Source organism: Dama dama, chromosome X, assembly GCF_033118175.1.
Source record: "Dama dama isolate Ldn47 chromosome X, ASM3311817v1, whole genome shotgun sequence".
Classification (NCBI taxonomy): domain Eukaryota; kingdom Metazoa; phylum Chordata; class Mammalia; order Artiodactyla; family Cervidae; genus Dama; species Dama dama.
In genome coordinates, this window is record NC_083714.1 from 84621754 (window position 1) to 84642133 (window position 20380).

Here is a 20380-nt window from a genome sequence, read left to right on the forward strand (position 1 = left end):
ATATACATGTTTCAATGCTATTCTATCAGATCATCCCACCCTCGCCTTCTCCCACAGAGTCCAAAAGTCTGTTCTATACATCTGTGACTCTTTTCCTGTCTTGCATATAGGGTTATTGTTACCATCTTTCTAAATTCCATATATATGCATTAGTATATTGTATTGGTGTTCTTCTTTCCAGCTTACTTCACTCTGTATAATGGGCTCCAGTTTCATCCATCTCATTAGAACTGATTCAAATGTTTTCTTTTTAATGGCTGAGTAACATTCCATTGTGTATATGTACCACAGCTTTCTTATCCATGCTTCTGCTGATGGGCATCTAGGTTGCATGCATGTCCTGACTATTATAAACAGTGCTGCAATGAACGTTGGGGTACACATGTCTCTTTCAGTTCTGGTTTCCTCGGTGTGTGTGGTGTTAGAAAGTATTCTAGTTTCATTCTTTTACAAGTGGTTGACAAGTTTTCCCAGCACCACTTGTTAAAGAGGTTGTCTTTTCTCCATTGTATATTCTTGCCTCCTTTGTCAAAGATAAGATGTCAACAGGTACGTGGATTAATCTCTAGGCTTTCTATTTTGTTCCATTGATCTACATTTCTGTATTTGTGCCAGTACCATACTGTCTTGATGACTGTGGCTTTGTAGTAGAGCCTGAAGTCAGGCAGGTTGATTCCTCCAGTTCCATTATTCTTTCTCAAGATTTCTTTGGCTATCCGAGGTTTTTTGTATATCCATACAAACTGTGAATATATTTGTTCTAGTTCTCTGAAAAATACCATTGGTAGCTTGATAGGGAGTGCATTGAATCTATAAATTGCTTTGGGTAGTATACTCATTTTCACTATATTGATTCTTCCAATCCATGAACACGGTATATTTCTTCATCTATTTGTGTCCTCTTTGATTTCTTTCATCAGTGTTTTATAGTTTTATATATATATAGGTCTTTTGTTTCTTTAGGTAGATATATTCCTAAGTATTTTATTCTTTTCGTTGCAATGGTGAATGGTATTGTTTCCTTAATTTCTCTTTCTGTTTTCTGATTGCTACTGTATAGGAATGCAAGGGATTTCTGTGTGTTAATTTCATAGCCTGCAACTTTACTATATTCATTGATTACCTCTAGTGATTTTCTGGTAGAGTCTTTAGGGTTTTCTATGTAGAGGATCATGTCATCTGTAAACAGTGAGAGTTTTACTTCTTCTTTTCCTATCTGGATTCCTTTTATTTCTTTTTCTGCTCTGTTGCTGTGGCCAAAACTTCCAAAACTATGCTGAATAGTAGTAATGAGGGTGGGCACCCTTGCCTTCTTCCTGACTTTAGGGGAAATGCTTTCAATTTTTCACCATTGAGGATAATGTTTGCTGTGGGTTTGACATATATAGCTTTTATTATGTTGAGATATGTTCCTTCTATTCCTGCTTTCTGGAGAGTTTTAATCATAAATGAGTGTTGAATTTTGTCAAAGGCTTTCTCTGCATCTATTGAGATAATCATATGGTTTTTATCTTTCAATTTGTTAATGTGGTGTATTACATTGATTGAATTACAGATATTAAAGAACCCTTGCTTTCCTGTGATAAAACCCACTTGGTCATGATGTATGATCTTTTTAATATGTTGTTGGATTCTGTTTGCTAGAATTTTGTTAAGGATTTTTGCATCTATGTTCATCAGTGATATTGGCCTGTAGTTTTCTTTTTTTGTGGCATCTTTGTCTGGTTTTGGACTTAGGGTGGTGGTGGCCTCATAGAATGAGTTTGGAAGTTTATCTTCCTCTGCAATTTTCTGGAAGAGTTTGAGTAAGATAGGTGTTAGCTCTTCTATGAATTTTTGGTTGAATTCAGCTGTGAAGCCATCTGGTCCTGGGCTTTTGTTTGCTGGAAGATTTCTGATTACAGTTTCGATTTCCTTGCTTGTGATGGGTCTGTTAAGATCTTCTATTTCTTCCTGGTTCAGTTTTGAAAAGTTATACTTTTCTAAGAATTTGTCCATTTCATCCAAGTTGTCCATTTTATTGGCATATAGCTGCTGGTAGTAGTTGCTTATGATCCTTTGTATTTCTGTGTTGTCTGTTGTGATCTCTCCATTTTCATTTCTAATTTTATTGATTTGATTCTTCTCCCTTTGTTTCTTGATGAGTCTGGCTAAGGGCTTGTCAATTTTATTTACCTTCTCAAAAAACCAGCTTTTGGTTTTATTGATTTTTGCTATGGTCTGTTTTGTTTCTTTTGCATTTATTTCTGCCCTAATTTCTAAGATTTATTTCCCTCTTCTAACCCTGGGGTTCTTCATTTCTTCCTTCTCTAGTTGCTTTAGGTGGAGAGTAAGGTTATTTATTTGACTTTTTTCTTGTTTCTTGAAGTAAGCCTGTATTGCTATGAACCTTCCCCTTAGCCCTGATTTTAAAGTGTCCCATAGGTTTTGGGTTTTTATATTTTCATTCGTTTCTATGCATATTTTGACTTCTTTTTTTATTTCTTCTATGACTTGTTGGTTATTCAGAAGTGTGTAATTTAGCCTCCATATGTTGGAATTTTTAATAGTTTTTTTTTCCTTTAATTGAGAACTAATCTTACTGCAATGAGGTCAGAAAAGATGACTGGAATGATTTCTTTTTTTTTTAATTTACCAAGGCTAGATTTATGGCCCAGGATATGATCTATTCTGGAGAAGGTTCCGTGTGCACTTGAGAAAAGGTGAAATTGATTGTTTTGGGGTGAAATGTCCTATAGATATCAATTAGGTCTAGCTGGTCCATTGTGTCATTTAAAGTTTGTGTTTCCTTGCTAATTTTCTGTTTAGTTGATCTATCCATAGGTGTGAGTGGGGTATTAAAGTCTCCCACTATTATTGTGTTATTGTTAATTTCCACTTTCATACTTGTTAGCATTTGCATTACATATTGCAGTGCTCCTATGTTGGGTGCATATATATTTATAATTGTTATATCTTCTTCTTGGATTGATCCTTTGATCATTATGTAGTGTCCTTCTTTGTCTCTTTTCACATCCTTTATTTGAAAGTCTATTTTATCTGATATGAGTATTGCGACTCCTGCTTTCTTTTGGTCTCCGTTTGCATGAAATATCTTTTTCCAGCCTTTCACTTTCAGTCTGTATGTGTCCCTTGTTTCGCAGTGGATCTCTTGTAGACAGCATATATAGGGGTCTTGTTTTTCTATCCATTCAGCCAGTCTTTGTCTTTTTGTTGGGGCATTCAACCTATTTACATTTAAGGTAATTATTGATAAGTATGGTCCCATTGCCATTTACTTTGTGGTTTTGGGTTCGCATTCATACAACCTTTCTGTGTTTCCTGTCTAGAGATCCTTTAGCATTTGTTGAAGAGCTGGTTTGGTGGTGCTGAATTCTATCAGCTTTTGCTTGTGTGTAAAGCTTTTGAATTCTCCTTCATATCTGAATGAGATCCTTGCTGGGTACAGTAATCTGGGTTGTAGCTTATTCTCTTTCATCACTTTAAGTATGTCCTGCCATTCCCTTCTGACCTGAAGAGTTTCTATTGAAAGATCAGCTGTTATCCTTATGGGAATCCCCTTCTGTGTTATTTGTTGTTTTTACCTTGCTACTTTTAATATGTGTTCTTTGTGTTTAATCTTTGTTAATTTGATTAATATGTGTCTTGGGGTATTTTGCCTTGGGTTTATCCTGTTTGGGACTTTCTGAATACCTTGGTCTTGTGTGACTATTTCCTTGCCCATTTTAGGGACGTTTTCAACTATTATCTCTTGAGTATTTTCTCGTGGTCTTTCTTTTTGTCTTCTTCTTCTGGGACTCCTATGATTCGAATATTGGGGTGTTTCACATTGTCCCAGAGGTCCCTGAGGTTGTTCTCATTTCTTTTTATTCTTTTTTTCTTTTTTCTTCTCTGCTTCATTTATTTCCAACATTCTATCTTCTACCTCACTTATCCTATCTTCTGCCTCCGTTTTTCTACTCTTGGTTCCCTCTAGAGTGTTTTTGATCTCATTTATTGCATTATTCATTTTTAATTGACTCTTTTTTTATTTCTTCTAGGTCCTTGTTAAACATTTCTTGCATCTTCTCAATCCTTGTCTCCAGGCTAATTATCTGTAACTCCATTTTGTTTTCAAGATTTTGGATCACTTTTATTATCATTATTCTAAATTCTTTTTCAGGTAGATTCCCTATCTCCTCCTCTTTTGTTTGGTTTGGTGGGCATTTTTCATGTCCTTTTACCTGCTGAGTATTTCTCTGTCTTTTCTTCTTGTTTAGATTGCTGTGTTTGGGGTGGCCTTTCTATATTCTGACAGTTTGTGGTTCCTCTTTATCGTGGAGGTTCTTCCCTGTGGGTAAGGTTGGACAAGTGGCTTGTCAAGGTTTCCTGGCTAGGGAAGCTTGGATTGGTATTCTGGTGGGTGGAGCTGGATTTCTTCTCTCTGGAGTGCAATGGAGTGTCCAGTAGTGAGTTTTGAGATGTCTATGTGTTTGGTGTGACTTTGAGCAGCCTGTATATTGACGCTCAGGGCTATGTTCCTTCATTGCCAGAGAGTTTGTGTGGTATGTCTTGCTCTGGAACTTACTGGCTCTTGGGTGGTGGTTGGTTTCAGTGTAGGTATGGAGGCTTTTGGATGATATCTTATTCATTAAGTTCCCTGGAGTCAGGAGTTCTCTGGTGTTCTCAGGTTTTGGGCTTAAGCCTCCTGCCTCTGGTTTTCAGTCTTATTCTTCCAATAGCCTCAAGACTTCTCCATCCATACAGCACTGATAATAAAACTTCTAGGTTAATGGTGAAAAGATTCTCCACCGTGAGGGACACCCAGAGAGGTTCACAGAGTTACATGAAGAAGAGGAGAGGGAGGAAAGAGATAGAAGTTAGCAGGAGGAGAAAAAAAGGGGGAATCCAGAGGAGAGAGACAGATCTAGGAAGTACTCTGTCCTCTAAGTGTTCTCCGTAGCCCAGAACACCCACAGAGATTCACAGAATTGGGTTGAGAAGGGGGAGGGAGGAAATAGAGGTGACCTGGGGGAGAAAAAGGAAAGTCAAAAGGAGGAGAGAGTAATCAAGCCAGTAATCATACTCCTGAGTAAAAATGAAGATTGGATTCTTATATGTACAAAATTGATATCAAATATTAAAAACAAAGATTAAACATCTATACTAGAGGTTAGACTCTTAAAGTACAATATTAAAACAAAAACACATAAAGTGTAAGCAATATATATGAAGTTTGCTTTAAAAATAAGGTCCATTTTTGCAAGGTAATAGTGGGTTATAAAAATGAAAATTAAAGGAGTAATAGAGGACTTAAAAAAAGAAGAAAAAAATTTTAATTAAAAATAATAATAATAGTAAAAATATATCTAGGAATTTCTCTGGAGCTGTTGCAGGCAGTGTGGATTCAGTTCAGATAGTTCCTTGTTCCAGCTTATACTTCTCAATATCTATAGGCCCCTTCCAGTGTAGTCGGTGTTAACTACAGGGATTTTAATCTGTTGCACCTGTCACTTCTAAAGCTGTTCACTTTGTTTATTTGGCTTCTGTTTGCAGGTCTCTTCAGTGTCTAATTTCCGCCCTGACACAGGGGGGCGGAGGTGGTCTCTTGTTCAGGTTCTCTTGTTCAGTCGTGCTGTGGGGAGCAAGGAACACTGCAAACAAATATCAATGGTGTATGTGGGGAGTACTCACAGTGTTTTGGCCACACTGGGTTTGCCCCCGCTCACAGCTTGTGTGCTTTCCCTGTCTACACTGCTCAAGCTTCAGGTTGCTCTACAGGGAGCGGGCCCTGAGTTCCATGCACTTCCCAGGTCTAAGCCACTCAATTCAGGTTCTCAGGTACTCCACAAAGACTCAGACTCGGTTGGGTCTCCGTTTTGTGCCGTTCCGAGCAGCTCAGGCAACCAGGTGCTTGACAAGCGCACTCCCTTCAGGTGCAGTGCAACTTATCCCCTCCCCAGTCCCAGCCTCAGTTTCCGGGCATGCCCAGTGTGGTGTGCCTGTGTCTCTTCTGGTGAGCTGATCTCTGGCTGTGACCCTCCTGGTGGATGTCAACCATCCAGAATCTCAGGAAGTCTTTGGTTAGAAACTGGAAGCCTGTTTGCAGTTTGGTAGGGGATGCCCTCTCTGGGGCCGAGCTTGCCCCTTTCCAGCTCTGACTGGCGCCCATCTCCCCACGGGCCTCTGGCGGGGGATGGGCTGGTGTGCAACCGGCTAGCTCTTCTCTGGTACTGCTCAGTCCTTTGTTCTGTGAATGGGCCAGCAATGCCTTAGGTTAGGGCTTTTCACAGGTTAACTCTCTTGCACGCACATGCGCTATCCCAAAGTTTAGGTTGCTATCTCACGTTAGCTCCCTCAGATTGCCCTCAGGGCATTCAGGCCTGGTCCTTACCCTAAGCTATGCCTCCCACTCCTCTCCGTTCAGCCCCCACTTGCTGGTGGTGGATGCGAGCATCTGGGGTACTTTTCTGCTGGGAGTTGCCTTTAGGCATGTAATCTGTGTGTTTTGTTTGTTTATTTCTCCTCCCAGTTAGGTTGCCCTCTGAGATTCGAAAACCTTCCCCAGACCCGCTGGTGAGAGGGTTTCCTGGTGTTTGGAAACTTCCTCTATTAAGACTCCCTTCCTGAGACGGATCTCCATCCTTAACTCTTTTGTCTCTCTTTTTATCTTTTATATTTTGTCCTACCTCCTTTCAAAGACAATGGGCTGCTTTTCTGGGTGCCTGATGTCCTCTGTCAGCGTTCAGAAGTTGTTTTGTGGAGTTTGCACAGCGTTCAAATGTTCATTCAATGAATTTGTGGGGGAGGAAGTGGTCTCCCCGTCCGATTCCTCTGCCATCTTAGCTCCTACCCTAATTGTGATTTTAGATAGTGAATTTTAAATCGTTATAACTAGGCTCAAACACATTTTTATTAATCAAAATAGGAACCATTACAATCAACACATTTTTGACAACAAGAGATGTTTGTTTATCCCTGTAGTATAAAAATCTGTGCTTCAGGATTTGACGAACTCTTGGAAAGCATTTTGTGTCTCCTGCTAGTTCTGAAGGTGTATTCCATGCAAAAGGTTGTCATAATGGTTGAATAAGTGGTAGTGGTTTGGCAAGAGGACAGGTGAATATGGTGGGTGAGGCAAAACTTTGTAGCCCAATTCATTCAACTTTTGAAGTGTTGGTTGTGCAACGTGTGGTTGAGCATTGTCATGGAGAAGAATTGGGCCCTTTCTGTTAAGCAATGCCAGCTGAAGACACTGAAGTTTTTGCTGTATCTCATCAATTTGCTGAGCATACTTCTCAGGTGTAATGGTTTTGCTGGGATTCAGAAAGCTGTAGTGGGTCAGACTGGCAACATACCACCAAACAGTGACCATGACCTTTTTTGGTGCAAGTTTGACTTTGGAAGGGGCTTCCCTGGCGGCTCAGATGATAAAGAATCTGCCTGCAATGCAGGAGACCTGGATTCAATCCCTGGGTTGAGAAGATCCCCTGGAGAAGGAAATGGCTACCTACTCCAATATTCTTGCCTGGGGAATTCCATGGATAGAGAAGCCTAGCAATTAACACTTTCACTACTTTTCACTTGGCTTTGGGAAGTGCTTTAGAGCTTCTTCTCAGTCCAACCACTGAGCTGGTTGTCGCCAGCTGTATAAAATCCACTTTTCATCACATGTCACAATCTGATCAAGAGGTGGCTCCTTGTTGTGTAAGAGAAGACGAAACTTAATAACGAAGTTTTTTTTTTTATTTTCAGTCAGTTAATGAGGCATCCACTTATTGAGCTTTTTCACCTTTCCAATTTGCTTCAAATTCTGAGTAACCATAGAATGGTCAATGTTGAGTTCTTCAGCAACATAGTGTATACTTGTAAGAGGATCAGCTTCAGTGACTGCTTTCAGTTGGTCATTGTCAACTTCTAATGGCCGGCCACTATGCTCCTCATCTTCAAGGATCTCATCTCCTTTGCAAAGATTCTTTAACCACCACTGCACTATATATTCATTAGCAGTTCCTGGGCCAAATGCATTGTTGATGTTCCGAGTTGTTTCCACTGCTTACAACCCATTTTGAACTGGAATAAGAGAATCACTCAAATTTGATTTTTGTCTAACTTCATTTCCATAGTCTAAAATAAAGATAAAATAAGCAGCAGGTAATGTCACTAGTAAAAAAAACATAAAGTGAGAAATGCACATTAAAATGATGTATAACATAACCACATTTATTTAAGAATGTATTCCAATATCAAACAGCAAACTTCAACAATGCAAAAACTGCAATTACTTTTGCACCAACCTATATAATATAGTCTTAAGTCAAGGAGCCTGATTTCTCCAGCTCTGTCTTTCTTTCTCAAAATTGCTTTGACTATTCGTGATCTTTTATGTGTCCATGCAAATTTAGATTTTTTGTTATAGTTCTGTGATAAATCCCATTGGTATTTTGATAGAGATTGCATTGAATCTATAGATTGCCTTGGGTAGTATAGTCATTTTGACCGTATTGATTCTTCCAATCTACAAACATAGTGTATCTTCCCATCGGTTTATGTCTTCTTCAGTTTCTTTCATTAGCATCTTATAGTTTTAAGAGTACAGGTCTTTTGTATCTTTAATTATGTTTATTCCTAGATATCTTATTGTTTTTGATGTGATGGTAAATGGAATTATTTCTTGAATTTCTCTTTCTGATCTTTCATTGTTAGTGCATAGAGATGCAACAGATTTCTGTGTATTAATTTTGTAACCTGCAGCTTAACCAAGTTCATTGATGAGTTCTAGTAATTTTCTGGTAGCATCTTTAGGATCTTTCATCTAAAGTATCATGTCATTTGCATACAGTGACTGTTTTATTTCTTCTTTTCTAATATGGACTCCCTTTACTTTTTTTTCTTCTCTGATTGCTATAACCTAGGACTTCCAAAACTATGTTAAATAAAAGTGGCAAGAGTGAAAATCCTTGTCTTGTTCCTGATCTTAGAGGGAATGTTTTCAGATTTTCACCATTGAGTATGATGCTAGCTGCAAGTTTGTCTTCTATGGCCTTTATTATTTTGAGGTGTTTTCCCTCTATGCCCACATTCTGGAGAGTTTTTTTTAATCATAAACAGGTGCTGAATTTTGTCAAAAGTTTTTTCTGCATCTATTGAGATGATCATATGATTTTTATTCTTCAGTTTGTTGATGTGGTGTATCACATTTGTTGACGTATGGATATTGAAAAATCCTTCCATCCCTATGATGGAAGATCATACACAACTTGATCGGTATGTATGATCTTTTTAATGTATTTTTGGATATGGATTGCTAAGTATTTTGTTGAGGATTTTTGCATTTCTATGTTCATCAGTGATATTGGACTGTAATTTTCTTCTTTTGTGATATCTTTATCTGGTTTTGGTATCAGGGTGATGGTGGCCTCATAAAATGAGTTGGGAAGTTTTTTTCCTCTGCAGTTTCTGGAACAGATTCAGAAGGATAGATGTTAACTTTTCTCTAAATGTTTCATAAAATTTGCCTGTGACACTGTCAGGTCCTGGACTTTCGTTTTTTGGGGGGTTTTCAATCACAATTTCAATTTCAGTGCCTATGATTAATTTGTTAATATTTTATATTTCTTCTTGGTTCAGTCTTGTACCTTTCTAAGAATTTGTCCACTTCTTCCAGGTTGTCCATTTTTTTTTTTGGTATATAGTTGCTCATAGTATTGGTACTATGATCTTGGTATTTCTATAGTGTCAGTTGCAACTTCTCTTTGATTTCTGATTTTATTGATTTGGGTCCTCTCCCTTTTTCTCTTGATGTGTCTGGCTAAAGGTTTGTGTATTTTGTTTATCTTTTCAAAGAACCAGCTTTTAGTTTCATTGATCTTTGCAGTTTTTTTCTTTGTCTCTATTTCATTTGTTTCTGCTCGGATCTTTATGACTTCTCGCCTTCTGTTAACTTTAGGTTTTGTTCTTTTTTCTCTAGTTGTTTTAGGTATAAGGTTAGGTTGTTTATTTAAGTTTTTCTTTTTTTGTTACTTGAGGTAAGATTTCAGTGCTATAAACTTCCCTCTTAGAACTGCTTTTGCTGCATCCCATAGGTTTTGGACTTGTGCTTTCATTTTCATTTGTCAGTAGGTTTTTTTTTTTACTTCCTCTTTGATTTCTTCAGTGACCCATTGGTTGTTTAGTAGCTTAGTGTTTAGCCACCACATGTTTGTGTTTTTGTGGGGTTTTTTTCTTGTAGTTTATTTCTAAACTCATAGCTTTGTGATCAGAGAAGATTCTTGATATCATTTCAATTTTATTAAATTTATCAAGGCTAGTTCTGTGGCCCAGCATGTGGTCAATCCTAGATAATGTTTTGTAGGCACTTGAAAGGAGTGTGTAGTCTGCTGCTTTTGGATGGAATGCTCTACAAATATAAGTCCAAGTCATCTGGAATGTCATTTAAGGCCAATGTTTACTTATTAATTTTCTGTTGAAAGGATTGAAATATTTAAGAGTAGTATTTAAGAAGTATTTCTGTGAAAATGCTATTTACTTTTTCCCTACATATTACTTCCATTAAGTCCATTGATTCCTAGGATCAAATGCTGAGAATCAAAATAATTTTTACACTGATTTCTGAATGTAACACAATATTCTACTACTCTGTTATCAAGCCATTTGTCCAACCAAAGATTTAGTTATAATACAAATGATGTTCCAAAATATATAAGTAGGTATAGTGCATGTATCTCTCCCTAAAATACAAAGACCTAAAGTTATTTTTATTCCTCATATCAATGATATTTATGTTTCAGGCTACATGGTTACCAAACATGGTATGATTTGAGAGCCAGTAAGAAACAGCTTCCCTTGTTCAATCAGGTGTAAAAAAATTCCTGGAAGTTAGATTCCTATTAATCAATCCTATAAAAGAGATTCTTGAATAAGATTATCAATTTGTTTATTTGTATTGAAGAAATACAACTGTCAATAAGTCTGGTAGACTCATAGCTGGTAGTGGCACATCTTCATTCTTATAGAAAAAGCAACAAAGGAAGCCATTTAACCTGATTAGATAAATCCAGACATCTTAGGTCAGTTGATTCATGTTACAATACTGGTGCTAAAACACTGTCAACTCACGATTACTTTTGCCTTTGACTGAGAATTCTTCATGGGTTGGTAGGGAAAACCACCGATAAACATAAGTTGTGCACCACAAAACTCTTCTATCCTACTTCTTCTTTTCAGCCCATCCCACTTCATCCCATCATGATCCTTCTTTTCTTTGTGCCCTGCAAGCTTTTCTTATTTATTTAGGGGGTAGTACATATGAGACAGGAGCTTGCCAGGTGGTAAAGAACCCACCTGTCAATTCAGGTTAGATGTAAGAGATGCAGGTTTGATCCCTGGATAGGGAAGATTCCCCAGAGAAGGGAACAGCTACCCATTCCAATATTCTTGCCTGGAGTGTGTGTGCTAAGTTGCTTCAGTCATGTCTGACTCTGTGCGACCCCATGCACACATTTGAGAGAAAAGAGAAAGAAACATCTTTACATGTTTGGAAGATATAGGTTAAGGAGGGGCCCTGGTAGAAATAGGGGAAACGAGGCAAAATAGAAGAGTAAACATAAACCCTTTAGCACTTAAGTACAGAGTTGGTTTTCCTTTTGAAGACTAAAATGCCATTATCTTATTTAGAGTGTTCGTGGAATCATATCCCAGACATTTGAGCTCCTACTTAAGTGTCACTAATGAAAAAGGAAAGGGGACTGAGATCTAGACTTAGAGTCCTCTGGCACATCAAACTTTCATTTACTTTTCATCAATCTCTTTCCTCTAAAAAGGAATGGAAAATCCAGTTTGAAATCACATTTTGAGATGACTGACATATAGGACTTGTCAAGATTTCTCACCTATTTCAGATTAATAGCCATTATTTTTACATAGGCCTATCTGTGTTGTCATGTGTTCTACATGATAAGTGGAATTAAGTTAGCAGTAACAATACTCAATCACTTCATGGCAAATAGATGGGGAAACAGTGGCTGGCTTTATTTTTCTGGGCTCCAAAATCACTGCAGATGGTGATTGCAGCCATGAAATTAAAAGACACTTACTCCTTGGAAGGAAAGTTATGACCAACCTAGACAGCACATTAAAAAGCAGAGACATTACAATGCCAACAAAGATCCATCTAGCCAAGGCTATGGTTTTTCCAGTGGTCATGTATGGATGTGAGAGTTGGACTATAAAGAAAGCTGAGTATCAAAGAATTGATGCTTTTGAACTGTGGTGTTGGAGAAGACTCTTGAGAGTCCCTTGGACTGCAAGAAGATCCAACCAGTCCATCCTAAAGGAGATCGGTCCTGGGTGTTTATTGGAAGGACTGATGTTGAAACTGAAACTCCAATACCTTGGCCACCTGATGCGAAGAACTGACTCATTTGAAAAAACCCTGATGCTAGGAAAGATTGAGGGCAGGAGGAGAAGGGGACGACAGAGGATGAGATGGTTGGATGGCATCACTGACTCGATGGACAGGGGTCTGGGTGGACTCTGGAGGTTGGTGATGGTCAGGGAGGCCTGGCATTCTACGGTTCATGGGGTCGCAAAGAGTCGGACACGACTGAGTGACTGAACTGAACTGAACAATACTCAAACACCTCTAACACATCTTGTTTATTTATTCCAAAGTTTCTAAGAAGTTCAGGCCTTACAAGATATTAAAAGCTTCTTTGCATTATGAATCGATTACCCAGTTCGGGTAAACATTTGGTTCATGTGTTTAATATGAAATTGAATTCTTGTTTATGACAACGTCCTTCCATAAAAAACAATCTCTTAAAGAACAATTATCTTGCTTCCAAAATCCAGGCATCTAAAATACCAAGACGTTAGAAGCAGGCTTTGGAGCCAGGTCTGAGGAAAGACCTCAGAACTTAGGAGGATTCCAAATTGCCAGTAATTCAGTAGGGACTCATACAGGTATCCCTGAAAAGTCAGCCCTCTAGTTAGTACTTTACAAAAAGTTCAAAAGTATGTAAGCTGTCTGTAACATATTTTGACCATCTAGACTAAGGGTAGAACTAATCTCCCACTGTCCTCTCTCACACACACTCATGCACTCCTCAAGATTTCTATTGCCATTTTGTGACTCATATTTCCCCTGAGGTCTGCTCTTATGCATTGTTTCATTCTGATTATACAAGATAAAATATTTGTATCATGGTACTATGCTTCCCTGGTGGCTCAGATGGTAAAGCATCTGCCTGCAATGCAGGAGACCTGGGTTCGATCTTGGGTTGGGAAGATCCCCTGAAGAAGGAAATGGCAACCCACTCCAGTACTCTTGCCTGGAAAATTCCATGGACAGAGGAGCCTGGTAGGCTATAATCCATGGGGTTGCAAAGAGTTGGATATGACTGAGTGACTTCACTATGCAAGAGGGCACATAGTGACATTAACTTTGAATGCCACAGTATGACTTCCATTTGTACTTGACAGTGTCCTGTGTTTAGAACCCAACTGTTTGACAATAGAGTGGCCCAATTTGATGAGTGTGATGATCTCTTAAGAATGAATTAACTACTGGAGAAGAGAGGTCATAGAACTGTCAGCAATGTAGTATCAATTCCTCCTGTAATTTTTAATACTAGTGAGAATGCTACTAAGTATATCCTTGGACATGCCAAGGTAAATACTACTTATTGTAATAATAAGGCGACAGTAATGACAGGGGAGGGGCCTTTCTACTTTCCTCCTCAAGATCTTTTACTATCATGGAGGAAAGCCACTGGGATCATTAGTACAATCCTGGTCATTTATAGATTAAAACTCCATGGGGGATGTGCAGCTTTGCTCCAGTTAAGCAATAACCAATCATTTAATAAACATTTTTCTATGTGCAAAGTGTTGTGGCAGGTTAGGCTTTGGGTTCACAGAGCTTAGGGGGGAAAAAAGGCTGGATTTTCTCCTGCTCTAGGGGAGTTCACAATCTACCTAGGGAGACTAGTTTCCTACACACTAAAAGATACAATACAAAGCAATAGAATACTGGTTGTCATACTATTGGTACAGGCAATAAAAATAATATAAGTTCAAAAAGGAGAAATATGAGTGTAGGATGCAACAGTCAAAGTAGGTGTCAGGAAGTGAAACCTGAGCTAAGTCTGATGTGAGTAGGAAAGAGAATCATCAAAATTTACATTTGTATAGTGTTTTAGAGTTTACAAAACACTCATATTTGTTGATCCTATTATTCATTCATGTATTTATTCAATCAAACACCTTCTATATAAAAAGATGAACAAATCATTGTCCTGATAATTAACTTGTTGGGGGGAATCCCTTCACAATGTAAACATATATCAGATCATCACATTGTATACTTTAAATATGTTATTTTATTTGTCAAATATACCTCAATAAAGTTGAAGGGGAAGCATTGTCCTTCACCTTCCTGAGTTCAGCTTTAAAATGAATAGCACAACTAAATTTTTTCATTTGTCAATAATAGGATACATGGAGAATAGAAAAGACGGCATTGGGGAGTTGGCCAAATAAAAGCATGGACCATTGAGCTGTACCTTCATGCAAACTAAGTTTCCTGCATTTTTTCACTACTCAGCAGAAGTTGAGGAAGTATCTGTCTTTGAAGCAGAGCCCTGAGCCCCGCCACTTCCCCTTCTGCTTTTGCCTCATCATCCCACCCTTGCTGGCAGTCCTCCAATATATGCAGACAATCCGGTGCATGCTAAATTTTACTAGAAAGGTAAAGAAAGTCTTGGGGAGGCAGTCAACTAAACAGAATCATAAAACTACATCCAAATGCTGATTTAATCTTTCAGTCTCTCTTGTTGACTGAATTATGTGTTACCCAGAACTTATGGTCAGACACAGCTTTGGACCTTTGGAGTCTCAACAATCTCTGTCCTCAGCCACTTTGAACTCTCTTACAGCCCCATCACACCACTTTAGCTGTTTTTTTTTAAGTTCTGCCTTCTATTTCTTCCCAAATGTGTGGATACAACTGCACTACCACTTTTCCTTTCTTCTCTAGTAATTCATACACGTGGACATGGATGTGGGTTGGGGAGAGGGAGGGTGGATGAGTCGTGATACCCTACACTCTTTGATTTTTCAAGTTTCTTTTTTAAAGACTCTGTCATTCTAAGAGTACACATTTCACTTCCACTTTACACCATTATCTAGATTCCTGCACAATAACACCTATGTTTCCATACTAAAAACATGCTCCTCCCAGAACACTCACCCTGGAGAGTCAAATTACTCAAAATCTCCTGTACCACACTGTTACTCTTTGAAAGTTGCTCAACTAGGAGAGGAAGAGAGAAAAAATGGATAAAACAGACTCATGGCCATTAATGGGCTTACTGTCTAAGTGGGTATGACAGACATGTAAGCAAAAAGAGTAATTAAATCACTGTAATAAATGAAATAATAAAGCCATGAGCAAAGGAACATTTGTAGAGAATGACCACTTATTTTACTCTTGAACTACAAGAATAAATTTGCTAAGTTCACCTCTTTGACTATGTAAAGGGCAAAAGACACATAGTTCAAGTACCCTCAAGTAGCCCAGACATGATGCTGAGAGGGTAACAGGCAGAAAGGCCAGGGGTCTCCAAACGGAGGAAATAGGCTACAAGTGCCAGATATTTTTATTTCTCTTAAGCGGCAGGAGGAAACAAACTAGAGATTTTTTTTTCCTTCTCTATACAAATTTAAAAGAAGGTTTCTCTTAAAATGCTGTGTTGCCATGACACCTGGTTTTACCTGAAGCTAACTATTCTCAAAACCTTGAGTTAACCAATACATTTTTCTTATGGAAATGTTTGTCTTAAGCTATGTTAATGTACCCCAGACTCTGTCTTCAAGTTGATTCCGCCAAATGGCTCAAACTACTTGACAAACCAGTATGTTATACTCAGATACTGTTCCCCTAATCTATGTAAATGAAACTATTTGTTTGGTAATCTGCCCTTCTACAAGATTCAGGTCAATCGTTTTATGGCCTGGGATGAATTATCTGGTGCCATTTTGAATTTTAAGACATTCCTTTCTTTTCATTAACAGACTGCGAGTGACTATATAACATACAGCTAAAAACTAGCAGGGGTACTCTTTCTGCCCCCTTCTGATGCCTGTGTCAGAAGCTTTCTCTATCTCCTTTATACTTTAATAAAACTTTATTACACAAAAGCTCTGAGTGATCCAGACTCGTCTCTGGCCCCGGATTGAATTCAACTCCTCCGGAGGCCAAGAATCCCGGTGTCTTATCGTTCAGCAACAATCTTTCAATGCTATCAGTATTCTGAACTACATTGGTGGAAGAAAGAGGGTCAGAGGATACTGCAGAATAAGAATTAACAGAACTCAGCGTTTACATGTGAGGGAAGAGGTCAGGGTTGGTTGGGGTCAAATATGAATACCAGATTCTGTGCTTGAGTGACTGAAAGACTATTAGGTCAATGGAACAAAAACAGAAAAGTCAGTTGGAGAATTTGAGTTGGGAAGAAAGATGATATTTGTCTTTAAACATGTCAAAACTGAGGGAAACGTATGAAGTCCAAGAAGAATAACATAATCAGTTCAGTTCAGTCAGTTCAGTCGCTCAGTCGTGTCCGACTCTTTGCGATCCCATGAATCGTAGCAAGCCAGGCCACCCTGTCCATCACAAACTCCCGGAGTTTACTCAAACTCATGCCCATCGAGTCAGTGATGCCATCCAGCTATCTCATCCTCTGTCGTTCCCTTCTCCTGCCCCCAACCCCTCCCAGCATCAGGGTCTTTTCCAATGAGTCAACTCTTCACATGAGGTGGCCAAAGTATTGGAGTTTCAGCTTCAGCATCAGTCTTTCCAAGAACACCCAGGACTTATCTCCTTCAGGATGGACTGGCTGGATCTCCTTGCAGTCCAAGGGACTCTCAAGAGTCTTCTCCAACACCACAGTTCAAAAGCATCAGTTTTTTGGCCCTCAGCTTTCTTCACAGTCCAACTCTCACATCCATACATGACCACTGGAAAAACCAATAACATAATAGGTAGACAAAAATGAGACACTAAAGTTCAGGTTTGTGGCTGAGACAGAAATTTGAATAATCTATTAATACATAAGTGATCTTTTTAAGCCATGTAAATTGGTAGATTCTCCAAGGGAAAGAGAGAAGCACAGAACAGAGCTCCAAAATTTGTGTTTCACAGATCTTGGCAACACTGATAGCCACAATTGACTATCTGAAAACTCTGTCACTGATGAAGTGAGACAAAAAGAAAGAGTGGCTATTGGGGCAGCACTGTGGTAGCAGAACTAGACTGTTGGTTGCAATGGGTTCTTGTCCCAGCCCTGTCCCCAGCTATGTGCTGTTGAGCAAGTCATCAGTTCATTGGAACAGGATATCTCTTTGTTACTATACCAGTTCTCCTTTTTGTTGTTTAGTTGCTAAGTCATTGTTGGGGTCCTTTAATGGACCAGAACCTGGTGGTATGGAGTCGATGAAAAGAAAGTAAAAGAGAGAAAGAGAGAGAGAGACAAAAAAAGACCCGGGGACCTAAGCTCTGATGGAGCAAAAGTGCTTTAATGATTTTTCTATGAGTATATATAGGCTGTAGTACAAGAAACTTCTTTCGGGGAAGATAGGGATCAGAAAACCTAACATACAGTAACCGTTACCAAGGCAACAAGGGGTAATCCTAGTCACAAGGTCAGGAGACAATCCATATCTCATGAAAGGGGAGCAAGATTAAGCAATTTTGTCAAAAAGAGAATGTTTACTAAAGGACACCCAAGCCTGCCTCACACAATAACCTCAGTCCCTGGGAGCAGCGTGCTGTTCCACTTGAAGAGGGACAAAGGACTCATGAGAGACAGCACGTAGGCATCCTCCCGTCAAACACTCCCTGACAATTCTCCCTTATTTATTTATTAATATTCGTTAAAAGAGTTCTGACCATCAGAGTTTGTTTAGTTTTGACAATCTTTGCATGAAGGCAACGGTAGACAACAAATATAATTGTTAAGACAATCACCAAAATTATGGTTCCAGACCCAATGCTATGAGTAAGGCTTTGAAACCATCCACGTGGGTCTAGCCCAGATAATTGATCAGCTAATTGTTTAGCTAAAGTTTGCATATCAGTGGAAGAGGGCAGATTATTAGAAAAGGTTTCAAATATTTTTTTTGTAATAATTGTACATTCAGAGAGGCATTATCATGTATGTTTTGTAAATGAAACTTGATTTGTTCCCAGTTGTAGGCACTATTATTGAAATGAACAGGAGTAACACAAAATTGAGTAGAGTTCCAGTCACATTTTAGCATCACCTGTTTTTGTACATCTGTTAATTGATCTCTAACCCATTCGATGGCTGTTTTCAGTTTCTGTATTTCTTTTTGAATTTTCTCATCTATCTGAGTCTGAGTGGCCCATATAGTATGGGCATCTTTAGTCCAATTTTGAATAAAATTATGTGTCTGAATAGAGGTTTGTAAAGCAACACCAGTGACAGCAGCAGTGGTGCAAATGGCTATTAATCTCAAAATACTAAAAATCAGCCATCCAATGAATCGTTTAGATCGCTGGAGCAATTTAGTAAGCAACCGGGAAGTAAGTCCAGCCATGGGACCTTCTTCCCAGGGCCACTGGAGATTTATTAGTAACCATAGACTACATCGAGATCGAAGAATCAAAAGAGAATCATATCTTAAGGAAATAGAGGAGTTAAGACAAGTATATAATCTGCAATTTATGTAAGTTACAGAACGTAAAGTCTTATTGAATTGTAAATTTTTTATAGCTACAACAAAAGGAAGTGGAACATAGGCTTGTATAAAATATGATTGATTATAGTGAAAGAAATAATTGCTATAGCTATGATCGGTCCCTGTGAAATGTCTGGTCCAAGTCCCAAGTTCTTCAGTGTTTGCAGCAAGTTTTCAGATGTCCCATTGTTTAGGCCCAATCTGTTTATCAAGGATGATTCGAGGACGAGGTGGGGGCCATTCTATCATCAAGCTAGCCAAGAAGTCCTCTGTCATGGTAATGTTCTATTGTAGTATTAGTAACCTTCCATGTTACTTGAGTAATATAATCATATATAGTATTGTTAATATCATCTGAGCAGTTCAATAACCACATACTATGGGGTCACCAATTGACAATTGTATGATTAGCTATAAACATTAATTTTCCTGATTTGGCCTGACATTTGTCTTAATGAACAGGAATATATTTAAAGTTCTTATTAGTAAATCCTTTGCATAGTGTTCTTTGTTTTTTTTTAATTCTTTTCCTAAAGTTTTAGTAGTATAAACATGACTCATGGACAAAGAAAGGGCAGTAAGTAATCCAAGAAGCATCAGAAAGTCTTCTTTTGGAGGCAGGGGAAGGCCTAAGTTTGTCGGCTAACGTTTATGCATAATTCTGTTGTGCCCATACACAAAGGAAGGATTTTATAACCTAGAAAGATATTAATTAGTTTTTCTTTTTTTTTCAGAATGAGAGGGCCCCTTCAAGTTCCAAGGAGGGGACATATGTGTTGACTCATTAGTGGATATGATTGGTCTTATATCTGTCCATTTTATAACCTACAATAAAAAAGGGAGGTTAGGTATATAAGCCCAGTAAGTGTTATCAATCAAGTCAGCCTGAGCCGGGGAAGCAAAAGCAAGCAAAGCAAGCTTAGCGAAGAAAAATATTTTCAGGATTCCGAGGCATTCCCTGTTGAGAAATCAGATTTTTAGTTTGATTAGTAAGGGTTTTTATCTGTCCCCAAGTAGGGAGATCATAAGGTCGATGACGTCGAGTGCAGCGTTCTTTGGAAATTTTTAATGTCGCCATGGCTTGTATTGGACTTCTTTCCTCCTGGGTTTTTTGTTGTTTCATCTCTAGTCTGAATGCTGGGGGCCCCCTTAGGTTGAATCTTCTGACGAGGAAGTCATGTGAGCTCGTTGGATCCATCTGGAGAAATAGAAGCATACCCCTTTCCCTGTAAAATTAGTTTCTTAGATTTCCATTGATTAGTTAACCTGTCTTGATATCAAATGGGCAAAGGAAAGGAGGTGTCCTTTAATGTTTCAAAACTTTTTTTTGTTTGTTTGTTTTTTGCTTTTGTCAAAACATCTCCTTGTGGTAAGTTTAAAACAAATAAGGCTATATTAACAATAGTTATAAAAAGAAAGGAAAGCGATAATGATGAAAACATTCTTAGGAAATATTTCAGTCTAAAAGAAAAAAATCATTCAGAAATCTGTTTGAGACTGGTATTTGGCTGTGGTTTGTGTTATTTGGGGCAAAGGATTAGGAGTAACCATTTAAATATTTTTTTCCTAAGTGAAATTATTGAAAAGGTCATGTAGAACAACTTGACAAATGAAATGTTGTTTACATCTAAATATATTT

General features: G+C 38.3%; 1 protein-coding gene across 3 annotated transcripts in view; it reads left to right on the top strand.

Annotated features, from left to right (window-relative positions):
* CYSLTR1 (cysteinyl leukotriene receptor 1) overlaps positions 1–20380 on the top strand; it is a 68996-nt gene that overhangs the window by 12422 nt on the left and 36194 nt on the right. The window contains exon 1 of one of the 3 annotated variants that reach the window (XM_061136559.1): positions 476–549. The exons of 1 other annotated variant lie outside the window; for it this stretch is intronic. The gene's annotated coding sequence lies outside the window, so the exon portion shown is untranslated. Of the gene's footprint in view, positions 1–475; positions 550–9156; positions 9247–20380 lie in introns of those variants that run through there. One more of the 3 variants, XM_061136558.1, reaches the window with a different exon arrangement.